Source organism: Triticum dicoccoides, chromosome 4B (genome assembly GCF_002162155.2).
Source record: "Triticum dicoccoides isolate Atlit2015 ecotype Zavitan chromosome 4B, WEW_v2.0, whole genome shotgun sequence".
NCBI lineage: Eukaryota > Viridiplantae > Streptophyta > Magnoliopsida > Poales > Poaceae > Triticum > Triticum dicoccoides.
In genome coordinates, this window is record NC_041387.1 from 103,113,176 (window position 1) to 103,124,846 (window position 11,671).

The following is an 11,671-nucleotide window of genomic DNA, read 5'->3' on the forward strand; positions in this document are numbered from 1 at the left end:
CGTGCCAGAGGCCCCTGCCGTGCCGTGATGGGTTGTGGGGCCCACGGGGGTCTCCTCCACTACCTCTTCGTATAAATACTGAGATATTTCGGAAACCCTAAAGGAGGAGTCGAAACACAATTCCAGCCGCCGCAAGTTCCAGAACCACGAGATCCAATCTAACACCATCACAGAGGGGTTCATCATCCTCATTGATGCCTCTCCGATGATGCATGAGTAGTCCACCATAGACCTATGAGTCCATAGGCAGTAGCTAGATGTCTTCCTCTCTCTCTCTCTCTTTTGATTCTCAACACAATGGTCTCTTGGAGATCTATTTGATGTAATGACTTTTTGTGGCGTGTTTGCTTTTTTTTGAAAAGGGGGGACTCCCCGGCCTCTGCATCAGAACGATGCATACGGCCACATTTATAAATAAATAAAGTAGTTCAACAATGTCTTGCAGTCTGCAACAAAATGATAAGCTGGCTCACAAAGAGCAACAAAATCAAAAAAGGCCCAAAAGCCACAACCGGCTGGCATAAGATAGATAGGTAAACTAATCTCCTATCCTATGACATGACCGCCATCCAAACCGGTTGAAGATATCCCGCGCTACCATCTCCCGCCGGAGAGATCCAGTAACTAAACGCTCCCTGGCCTCCGTCGGAGTGAGTAAGGACCACATACGGATTAGCGCAGTAGCCCGAAATAAAACCTGCAAAAAATGAATAGTTGTTGTTCTGTTAAAAGCCAAATCATTTCTGCAGTTCCAAATTGCCCATAACAACGCACATGCTCCTATGCGAATTTGTCTAGCTGTTTTGGACTCTATCCCAACAAGCCACGTTCCAAATAACGACCCGACCGAATTCGGAGGAGTAATGTTAAAGGCAATTTGTACCGAGCACCACAGAACCCTCGCCAACGGGCAATCAAAGAAGAGGTGCTTGATAGTTTCATCCCGATCACAGAAACTACACCTAGTAGAGCTTGTCCAGTTGCGCTTAACCAAATTATCTTTCATTAAGATAACTTGTTTATGTACAAACCACATAAACACTTTGATTTTCAGAGGAACCTTAACTTTCCAAACATGTATGGAACTAGGAATAACGCTAGAATAGATGACATCAAGGTACATCGACTTGACTGTGAATTCCCCAGATGTAGTAAGCTTCCAAGACAACTGATCGGGCTGATGAGTAAGCTGAACCTCCATCAGTCTACTCACCAGATGAAGCCAAGCTTCTCACCGTTCTCCAACAAGCAGCCTCCTAAACTGAATATTAAGGGGAGTGGACTGCAAACTCGTTGCAACCAGAGCATCGCGTCGCTGCACAATACGATATAATGAGGGATACTGAAAAGCCAACGGTGTTTCCCCCAGCCAGGTATCCTCCCAAAAGCGAGTGTTATTACCATCACCAACAATAAACTTTGTTCTATTAAAGAAAGTAGCTTTGACTCTCATTAGCCCTTTCCAGAACGACGAATCAGTCGGCCCGACTGTCACCTGCGACAAAGTCTTTGAGTGTAGATACTTGCTACGTAGAATCTGCGCCCAAGTTGCTTCAGTCTCCGCTGCTAACTTATATAGCCACTTACTGAGAAGGCATCTGTTCTTGACCTCAAGATTCTCAATACCAAGACCCCCTTGGTCTTTCGGTCGATAGATGACGTCCCATTTGGCTAAACGGTACTTTCTCTTAAGTTCATCACTCTACCAGAAGAAACAGGATCGATAGAAGTCCAGCCTTTTCCTGACTCCAACTGGTACTTCAAAAAAGGACAAAAGGAACATAGGCAGACTCGTGAGCACCGAATTAATGAGAATCAATCGGCCTCCATACGACATGAGTTTGCCCTTCCAGCAGCCCAGTTTCTTCTCAAACCTATCCTCTATACACTTTCATTCACTGTTTGTCAACTTACGATGATGTATGGGGATACCTAGGTAAGTGAACGGAAGTGCTCCCAATTTGCAACCAAACAATTGCTTATAAGCATCTTGTTCCTCTTTGGTTCTCCCAAAACAGAACAACTCACTCTTATGGAAGTTAATCTTCAGGCCGGTTAATTGCTCGAAAAGGCACAACACCAGCTTCATATTTCTCGCTTTTGCCAAGTCATGCTCCATAAAGATGATTGTATCATCAGCGTACTAGAGGATGGACACACCACCATCAACTAGATGAGGCACCAGGACACCTACTTGGCCGGCCTCCTTTGCCCTACCTATTAGGATTGCCAACATGTCAGCGACAATGTTGAACAGAATAGGAGACATTGGATCACCTTGTCTCAGGCCCTTGTGTGTCTGGAAATAATGACCTATATCGTCATTCACTTTAATTCCAACACTCCCTTTTTGCGTGAAGGATTCCACTTGTCGTCTCCAAGCTTCATCAAAACCCTTCATGCGTAGCGCCTGTTGAAGGAAAGGCCATTTGACTTTGTCGTACGCTTTCTCGAAATCCACCTTGAAAACAACGCCATCAAGTTTTTTTGTGTGGATCTCATGGAGCGTTTCATGCAGGACCACAACCCCTTCGAGGATGTTCCTGTCCGGCATGAAAGCAGACTGAGTAGGCTGCACCACAGTATGCGCAATCTGTGTGAGCCTATTCGTCCCGACCTTGGTAAAAAATTTGAAACTAACATTGAGAAGACATATAGGCCGGAATTGCTCAATCCGCAGAGCCTCTGTCTTTTTTGGAAGTAAGGTTATCGTTCCAAAATTCAGCTGAAAAAGATGAAGCTGGCTGGAGAATAAATTGTTGAACAACGTCAAGAGATCTCCTTTAATAATATGCCAACACTTCTTATAGAACTCTGCCGGGAAACCATCCGGGCCAGGAGCCTTATTATTCTTCATCTGGGAAATGGCCTCAAATACCTCTTTCTCAGAAAAAGGAGCGACTAAAATATCATTCTCAACAGCCGTAAGTTGAGGCACATCCTCAATTCTAGACTCATCCAGCGACACACAGTTGTCCTCTGGAGGCCCAAACAGCTGCTTGTAATACTCAGTAATATATTGCTTTAAGTTTTCCTGACCAAGAATCACTCCCTCATCTTGTTCAAGCTGAAAGATCCTCTTCTTTCTATGCTTACCATTGGCGATCAAGTGAAAAAATTGTCTGTTCGCGTCCCCCTGGACGACTCTACTGACCTTAGCCCGAAGCGCCCACTTTAGTTCTTCCTCGCGAAGGAGCTCTTTCAGCCTCATTTCCGCATCAAGCTTGTCATGAAGCTCCGAGGCTAGCAGTATCATGGTTTCGGCCTTTACATCAAGGGACTGAATAAGCGTAAGGAGCTATTCCTTTTCAACCTTATAAATCCCACTGAGATGCTTAGCCCGCCCACGTAGGAAACTTCTCAAATGCCTAATTTTATTCTGCCAGCGCTCGAGCACAGACCGACCTCCTGCATCCTTAGCCCATTCTCTGGCTACGAGATCCAAGAAACCTTCTCTCTCAAACCAAGGAAGCTCGAAAGAGAAAACATTTTTATTTCCCAAGTGGGTGGCCTCCCCAGAGTCAAGGAATAAAGGCGTGTGATCAGAAATACCGCGAGTAAGCACCTGGACCGTAACATATGGGAATTTCTGCTCCCATTCGATGCTAGCTAGAACTCGATCCAACTTTTCAAACGTCGGATTTGGCAAGGCGTTAGCCCATGTAAACTTTCGGCCCGAAAGCTCTATCTCATGCAGATCTAGGCTTTCAGTGATTGTGTTAAACATGAAGGACCATCAGCCGTCAAAGTTGTCATTATTCTTCTCATCACTCCTTCTGATGATATTAAAATCACCCTCCACCAGGATAGGAAGTTGTTCAGACCCACAAATCCTAACCAGATCCGCCAAGAAATCCGGTTTAAGCTCGGGCTGTGCGGCACCATATACCCCACCAAAGCCCAGTTAAACCCATTTGACTTCAACCGCACCCTAAACTTAACAGTGAAATCTCCCATGACCATGCTTTGGACTTCTAGCCAATCACATCTAACCCCGAGTAAAATCCCACCCGATCTTCCTCGCGGAGGTAGACAATGCCAATTGAAATCAATACCCCCCGAAAGAGTATTAAGAAATTGTGGCGCGAAGTTGGCTCTACCCATTTCCGACAAAGCGATAAAGTCCAACTTATGCTCAATAGAAGCCTCAGTAAGAAACCTTCTTTTAGCCAAGTCTTTTAGACCTCTACTATTCCAAAAGATTCCTTTCATATCTCGTCATGGAATTTTTTAGCTGTTCATATCCGAGCGCTCCTACGCACTGCGGAAACTGGGTAGATCTTTCGCTTCCATTTGCGTTTAGGAGCATTGAAACTCTCCAGCTAGTCCTCACAACCAGCCACAGAGGTGCGCCTTTCCACATTATCCACTGGCTCAACCTCCTCCTCAGGCTCAGGTGTAACTCCCCGGATTCGATGCGCCACGTGTCTGCCAGTTATTCGCCGTCGTTTCCATGTCATTTTCTTGCGTGTTGCATATTTCCATGTGATCATGTGCATCTCATTTTGCATATGTGTTCGTTTCATGCATCTGAGCATTTTCTCTGTTGTCCGTTTTGCAATCCGGCACTCCTATGTCCTCCGGCGTCCCCCTTTTCTCTCCTATTGTGAGCGGGTGTTAAACTTTCTCGGAATGGCCCGAGGTTTGCTAAGCGGCCTTGGTATAGCACCGGTAGACCGCCCGTCAAGTTTCGTGCCATTTGGAGTCCGTTTGATACTCCAATGGTTAACCGGGTAACCGTAAAGGCCTCTTTTGTTTGCAGCCCAACACCCCTCCAAAGTGGCCCAAACCCCATCCTAACCCCCTCCATGCTCTCGTCCGTTCAACCACGATTGTGTGGGCGAAAACCGTGCCTCATTTGGAGTCTCCTAGCTCCCTCTACCTATATATTAGCCCTCCCCCGTCCAAATCGCAGTCCAAACCCTAAAAACCTCACTCCGCGCCGTCGGACATGTCCGCCGACGGCCGAACACGTCCAGCCGCCACCTCGCTCCGGCCAATCGCCTCCTACCACGTCACCCGTGCCCTGCCGCCTCTCGCCTCCCGGTCGCTGCCGTCGTCTCCGCCGCCTCGCCTTGCCCCGCCGCCCGTCCGCCGTCGTGGCCCCGCGGCGCCGAGCCTCGCCTCCGGCGAGCTCGCCTAAGCTCACCCGAGCTCCAGCCTCCTCCGCCTCGGCCGACTTCTTCCCCGGCCGGATCCGGGCAAGGGGCGCCGGATCCGTCCGCCCTCGGACCTCCCCGGGCCGACTTCTCCGGCCGCCAGCGTCTCAGATCCGGCGAGATCCGCCGCCGCATTGAATTCTGTGCAACCAGAGGTTGACCCCGATTTTGCCTAAGTCCCCGAATTATTTGCATTTTGGTCCCCTGTTCATCGCATCATAACTTGCTGCATACTGCTCCGTTTCATGCGTGCAATATATCAAAATTTTCGCTGTGAGATGCTCTACATGTTGTTCCATTGCACCATGTTCATTTGAGTTCATCTGGATGCCTGAATCATCGTTGCAAGTGTACTATATGATGTTAATCTGCTGAAACTGTTATAACTTGGTGATTTGTCATTTTTGTTGCATTTGATGTGTGCATCCTATGAGCATGAGCTCTACATGTGTTTTGTACTATGCCATGCCATCTTCACAGTGGTGCGATCCTTGTATTTTTATTGATTCTTGTACTAAGTGCATCAAGCTTGTTAAGTAGGGTACTTGCTGTTACTGTTTTGCTAGGCAGAATCTGCTATATTTTGTTGCCATGTAACCCTGCTGCTACAAGTCATTCTATGCATATCTGGAGATGTTCACTAAGGATGTTTTGTCATACATGTCATGCTCTATCCATCCATGCCCCTGATTGAATTTATAGCTTGCTGTAGCTTGTTGTAATCTTGCTCTCAAGTTGCTAAATAATATTGCTGTCAGCCTGTTAACATTAAGTTCAGTTTTGCCATGTGTTTTGCTAGAGATCCATGCACCCTATGAACTTGCTCTTGCCATGCTTAGCTTCATAACCATGTATTCTTATTGTTGGTTGCCTTGCCATGCCATGTATTGCTCTGTGGTGAGTGGTTCAAGCTCACAAACATGCCTACTTATTGTTGTTACTGCCATGTATGAATCTGTCATATCATTTGCCATGTTTACATGGGTGCCATCATATCTTCTGATCCTTTTTGTCTCATGGTCAGTAAAGGACTTTTGTTCTATGCATTTATTAGTATCATGCCATGCCTTTGTTTGCCATGTTAAGTTACTGTAACATGTTGTTTGATAGCTCTAAACATTGCAACCTGATGTTATTTCTGCAAAGTCTGAAACTGTTATTGTTGGCAATCTTGCCATGTCTTTTTGAGCATGTTCTAGTGATTTCTGGAGATAGATCAGTGTTCATGTTTTGTTATGCTTTACATGTACATCATGTCCATGCCTTTTGTTCTCATATTGTGGTATTGTAGCATGTTGTTCTGGTGCTTGCAATATGCCTAGTTGCTGTTTTGAACAGCTTGTCCTTTAGACTTGTTTCATGTGTGTGTTGAACCGTTGCTCCGTTTTGAGTGTGCTCTATATGAAACTTGCTTGATTTTGCATGTAGCTTCATATTATCATGTTGCATCCTTGTTTTGAGGTGTTTGCTTGATGTTTGTATGCATTTTGCATCAATGCCATGTTTAACTTGTTTTGCTCATATCTTCTATGCCGTAGCTCCGAATTAAATGAACTTTATATGTAACTTGACTAGAATCTCGTGTAGATCATCTTGGTGCATATTAACTTGCTGTTTAACAACTTGAACATAAGGTTTATTCAGATCTGGACCTATTTCGAAATTTGCATATGAGGACTTACCGGATTTATTATATGTTGTTTCAGGCCTCATTTAAACTTGTTTTGATGTGATGCTCTTATATGCATCATCTCTTGCCATGAGTAGCTTCATGTAGTCTTTTCTTGCATCATGCTTGTTCTGCATCATGTCTTGTCTATGTGTGGTGTGTTTACCTATGTTGTATGCTTCTTCTCGATAGTTTCCCGTTTCGTTGCGATCGTGAGGATTCATTCGTCTACGCTTGGTTCGGCTTCATCCGTCCGTCTTCTTCATGGACTCGTTCTTCTTCCTAGCGGGATTTCAGGCAAGATGGCCGCTACCCTGGATCTCACTACTATCATTGCTATGCTAGTTGCTTCGTTCTATCGCTATGCTGCGCTATCTATCAACTGTTTATCAAGCCTCCCAAATTGCCATGTCAGCCTCTAACCTTTTTCACACTTCCCAACAAACCATTGCTTGGCTACATTACCGCTTTGCTCAGCCCTCTTATAGCGTTGCTAGTTGCAGGAGAAGTTGAAGAATGCTCCATGGTGGACAGGATTATGTTGGGATATCATAATATCTCTTATTTACTTAATGCATCTATATACTTGGTAAAGGGTGGAAGACTCGGTCGTATGCCTGGTGTTTTGTTCCACTCTTGCCACCCTAGTTTCCGTCATACCGGTGTTATATTCCCGGATTTTGCGTTCCTTACACGGTTGGGTGATTTATGGGACCCCCTTGACAGTTCACTTTGAATAAAACTCCTCCAGCAAGGCCCAACCTTGGTTTTACCATTTGCCTCACCTAGCCCTTTTTCCCTTGGGTTTCCGGAGCCCGAGGGTCATCTTTATTTACCCCCCCGGGCCAGTGCTCCTCCGAGTGTTGGTCCAAACTAGAGCACCGTGCGGGACCATTCCTTGGCAACTTGGGTTACGTTGGTTCCTGTACGCTTCGCTTATCCGGTGTGCCCTGAGAACGAGATATGTGCAGCTCCTATCGGGATTTGTTGGCACATCCGGGCGGTCTTGCTGGTCTTGTTTTACCATTGTCGAAATGTCTTGTAAACCGGGATTCCGAGTCTGATCGGGTCTTCCTGGGAGAAGGTATATCCTTCGTTGATCGCGAGAGCTTATCATGGGCTAAGTTGGGACACCCCTGCAGGGTTTAAACTTTCAAAAGCCGTGCCCGCAGTTATGTGGCAGATGGGAATTTGTTAATGTCCGATTGTAGATAACTTGTCACCAGATCCGAATTAAAACGCATCAACCGCGTGTGTAGCCGTGATGGTCTCTTTTCGGCGGAGTCCGGGAAGTGAACACGGTTTTTGGGTTATGTTTGACGTAAGTAGGAGTTCAGGATCACTTCTGATCATTGCTAGCTTCACGATCGTTCCGCTTGCTCTCTTCTCGCTCTTATTTGCGTATGTTAGCCACCATATCATGCTTAGTCGCTGCTGCAACCTCACCACTTTGCCCCTTCCTTTCCCTTTAAGCTTTGCTAGTCTTGATACCCATGGTAATGGGATTGCTGAGTCCTCGTGGCTCACAGATTACTACAACAACAATTACAGGTACATGTTATGCGATGATCATGACGTGAGAGTGATGTTTGCTTGTTTTGGAGTTCTTCTTCTACTTCTTCTTCGATCAGGGGATAGGTTCCAGGTCGGCAGCCTGGGCTAGCAGGGTGGATGTCGTTTGAGTTTCTGTTTGTGTTTCATCCGTAGTCGGATGGTGCTCTTATGTAAGATGATGTTGTATTCGTGTGGTATTGTATGCCTCTTGTATGTATCCCCATCTATTATGTAATGTTGATGTAATGATATCCACCTTGCAAAAGAGTTTCAATATGCGGTTCTATCCTTGGTGGGACCTTCGAGTCTCTTTAGGATAGTATCGCATATTGGGCGTCACATCAGGAGACGGTTGAGTCAGATCCGCACAAAGATTATCGAGCGCCCTGACCCCTAAAGTGTCGATCTCAGAATCATTCATAGGTTTGACCACAACTAAGTTACGAATCATCTCAAGCGCCCGTTCAGCCTCTAAATCCAGCATATCATTAACCGAGGTTGAGATTTCACTATCATTACTACCTAGTGAAATTCCTAGTTGATTTGCATTATTAATAATCTCATCATTGGAAAAATGCAAAATAGAATTAGAGATATTGACGGACATACCAGTAGTGACCTCCACGTCACGAAGCTTGGTCGCCCTCATAGCGCACCGCTGCTGAATGTCGTCCACTTCCGGATGGTCCTGGAGACGACTACTCAACCGTCTCCCCTCGGAGACCAGATCCGGAATGCCACCGAACGCAATCACCTCCTCCCGAGTAGCAGCACTCGAGAACACCAAGCCGGGGGAAGGTTGAACCAGGGCCTCCTGCTCGAGCTCCCCATCCACCCTGGCCCATCGGCCAGTCAACGTCACCGGCGCGGAAGGCAAGCAGGCCTCCCTAGGCGCCCCCGGAGAAGAAGGCCCCGGGGCCACCTGCCCCGAGCCCTCTCCGGAAAGCGGCGCCGGCACCACCGTAACCGGCCCGGCAAAAGGGGAGGAAGGAGCCGTGGCTAGCAGCCTCGGCCTCCCTCCTGAAGCATCAAGCTGCACAGCCCGGACTCGTCCTCCACAAGCCCCGATGAGAGCACCGAGGCCTCCTGCCCCACGCCCCCATCAATAGAAAGCACCACCTGCTGAACCTGAGGCACGACGACTGTAGTGGAGGAATCCGAAATCACCATCTCCGGACCCCCGCCAACGAGAACGGCCTCCTCCGCCTCAGCCCTGACCGAGATCGGCGACGCTCCAAGAAGAGGAACCACAGACTCCTCAGACTCCAAAACCGGTAGCGTGTGCTCGAACACCTCATCAGACTCCACCCGCTCACTCCAAAGTCTCGGAGGTGCAGATGCCGGCTCGAAAGACCCGAATCTAAGAGTAGTCGTAGGCACCGTAGAAGGTGGTGCCGTACCAAACGCAGATGTCTGAGGGTCAGCAACCGACGCTTTGGACAACTCTCGCCCACTATCAGCTGCTGGTGCCTCCTTTAGAGTCGAACCATCATCCCCCTCGTGCATATTAGTATCCGTCCCATTGGCCACCTCGGCGAACAGACTCTCATCCTCAAACTCAATGACTAGGTTATAGATGTGGCCTCGATAAGCCCACTTTACCACCTCAGGCACAAACTCGATGTCCAGCACACTAACCAGAAGACGGGCAATCCCGTGGGCTCTAGTGAAGTCCATATCCACTCGCTCTGGTCTGCCCACCATGATACCCAAACTGGCCACGACCAGGGCATCCTGCATTGGCTTGGAGGGAGCCCCAGAGAACCGCAACCACACCTGAGTTAGAGGCTTGCCCGTAGGCTCAATCCTCTTCCACTCGTGAAACTCAAGCACACCATCAGTACTCGGCACCTTGCACATCCCGAAGCTCAGAAGCCTCTGAAGATCGTCAACGGACGGGAACTCAACCCGAAACAGTTTGTCCTCGATAGTAACCAGCTCCCACTAGAAATCCCCAGGAGCTAACTCTTTGAGCCTCTGAACAATCTGTGTCTCCAAGACCTCTCCTCTGACAATTTTGACTAACCCAGTCGTCAAACTCAAAGTCTCGTCAGGAGCCTCCATCTTAGTTGGAGACTCAAAAAAAGTAAGCTCAGCATAGTATACTCCATACATCATGAGTGATGGTGCCTGATCTCTCAAAAACGGACAGTCCCCCAACTCGTGTGCCGGTTTACCACAAGTGCCACACAGCTCAGCCACACACTCAGCAATAAAATGTCCCTTGCCACCACATCTATAGCACAACATATTTTCTTTCTTACGTGCCCACTTGGACGCCCTCTCAGACTAAGTCTTGTCACACGCCTCAACTATCGCTGTCAACCCAGACTCCTTTCCGGGAATCTCAGCAGAGGCAAGCGCCGAGACCACCTCCATAGCGTGCCCAGACAGAACCTGCTCCTCAATAGTCTCGTCAACCACCATCTGGTCAACAGCAGGCGGCGGTGGCTGCCATGGACGGTATCGGCCACCTCGCCCCCCACGGCCACCTCGATGCCCACGAAATCCACCCCGCTGTCGGTAACCCGGGCCAGATGCCCCCTCAACAAAGCCTCCTGGGGGGCCCCAAGAACAGTCGCTCTGTCGTGCCATCGGTCTGCCAAGCGTAGCTCCGACCACCGCCCGCGGACGAGGACACATGGTGCTTACCAGCGCCATACGCATTGAAACCATCATCACCCCACTGCCCCTTGGGCGCGGCAGAAGCTTGAGGCGGCCTGTGCTGGGTGCCGATCGGGGCCTCGCGGGTGGGCTGGTCGGGCTGGATTCACCTGGGTATGTGGCCTAGGTGGAGCCGGACTTGACCAAGGCTGTGGGCGACGGGGCGTCGGCTGTTCCATCGTCGCCCCGTCCCTCGTCCTCGACCGCTTGGGTTCAGCGACGCCGTAGTCCAAACCTGCGTACGACAGGGAGTGGAAGAGCGTGGCGCATTCCGTCGCTGGGGGCGATGACGGGCCGCAGGGGAGCTGTGCCGTCGGGACAAAAGGCTGGGACTGTCCGCATCCAGACCGCGCCGCCGCAGGGTGCCAGCACTGGCTGTGGCTATGTGCCGCCGCCTACTTCCGGGGTTCGGGCTGGCCGTGGGATGCATCCTACTCCGAACCTGTCTGCTGGCCGAGGGGTCGCTGCGGGTGGTATGGCTTCGGGCCGTGGTGGAGGGGGCACCGGTCCTCGACCATCGACCCCGGTTTCTACGGGTTTCCGGCCTCCGGCGCCGGCAGCGGCTGGGATGGCCACGGCGGGCCGTGGTGGACAGTGTCCGCGACCGCCGACCCCTGCTCCTGTG